Source organism: Carlito syrichta, unplaced genomic scaffold (genome assembly GCF_000164805.1).
Source record: "Carlito syrichta isolate Samal-C Ts95f unplaced genomic scaffold, Tarsius_syrichta-2.0.1 Scaffold303669, whole genome shotgun sequence".
NCBI lineage: Eukaryota > Metazoa > Chordata > Mammalia > Primates > Tarsiidae > Carlito > Carlito syrichta.
The window spans coordinates 91352-92990 of NW_007247765.1; positions in this window are offsets into that span (position 1 = coordinate 91352).

The following is a 1639-nucleotide window of genomic DNA, read 5'->3' on the forward strand; positions in this document are numbered from 1 at the left end:
ATTTATTGTAGAGATGAGGTCTCGCCAAGTTGCCCAGGCAGGTCTTGAACCCGCGGCCTCCCAAATGCACGGGATTACAGGTTGAGCCTCCGAGCCCGAAAATCTTTTCAAACCCCAAGCAAGAGAGAGAACAGATACAACTGTTGAAAAAACATTTCCTTTCCTATGTAGGACTGTGGTCATCTCCAAAGGGAGCATTAGTTAAACTGTAACCTTCCATGGGTGCTTACATGAGCGTCTATTTCTCCTGTTGACCTTCAGGGAGCTACAAGGACGATTTAGTATTGAATTTGGAAATTAATAAGCTTGCCAGGTTTTGAGACTTAGTGGTTTCAAGAGACTGACAGTAATTGTGCCAAATTAACTTCCTTAAATTTTTATTTCATAAAAAGTGACTATGAGTGGCTATGTATATAGTAAGTAGAAAGTTTTCAAAGGTTGTTTGACTCTAACAGGCCATATCGCTCTTAATTTGTGCCAGGGCAGGGAAGAAAGCCCAGACTTCAATGTGACCAGAAACCACGGTGCAGAAAAGTTTAACAGTTCCCCTTGTATTCCAGAAGGACTTGGAGAGGAGTCGAAACTTAATCTAAAATCTCACAAATGCTTTGTGCCTACAGTTATTACTCAAAGGCGGTGTGGCACTTCTAGTGTAGAAATTGAGTAGTAAATCTAAGTTTTCCAACAGAGGGTTACTTCGGGAGTAATTTCATCACAAATGGTAAGAATCTATGTTTCATGAAAATATTTTTTCATTTTATGATAAATTGATATTTGTTATTGAAAACTTAGACAATGTAGGTTTAAAAAAAAGGGGGGGAGCACTCAGAATCCCATTCTTCAGGGAAAAGCCACACCAGACTTCCTCTTCTTTTCCTTCTTGTTTTGTTTTGGTTTTGGAGGTGAGTGTTTCAATGTGTCGCCAAGGCTGGAGTGCAGTGGCAACATCACAGCTCACCACTGCCTCGACCTCTTGGACTCAGGCGATCCTTTCACTTCAGCCTTTGTGTAATGGGAAATAAAGGCAAGCACCACCATACCTGGCTAATTTTTCCGGTTTTTTAGAAACAGTCTCACTATGTTGCCCAGGCAGATCAAGAACTCTTGGGCTCAAACGATCCTTCTACCCCGGTTTCCCAAGGTGCTGGGATTACAGACATGAGTCACCACACCTGGCTTACACATACTTTTTAAAATTAAAAAAATGAGATTTTACTATTTTTTTGAGTTGGAGTCTTACTCTGTTGCCCAGGCTGGAGTGCAGTGGCATGCTCACGGCCAGTACAACCTTGACTTGCTGGGCTTAGGTGATCCTTCCGCCTCAGCCTTCCAAATAGCTGAGAGATTTTACTATTTGTAATTAGAAAAATAGAGCATAAGATCAAAATTTCTGCTTTCACATTTCTGTACTAGAAGAAGCAAATCCTAGAAAGGAGATGAAAGCTGACACTTGTTCTGTAAGTTACAAATACAAAGGAAAATGACAAGGCTGGGTGCATTGGCTCCTGCCTATCATTCTAGCAATTTGGGAGGCGGAGGTGATTCATCTTCTCAGCCTGAGTTAGGGTCCCCCAAGAGTCTTTCAATAGTAATCGTTTTTTTTTATCACATGGAGTTTTCTCCCGTGGGAACACATAGC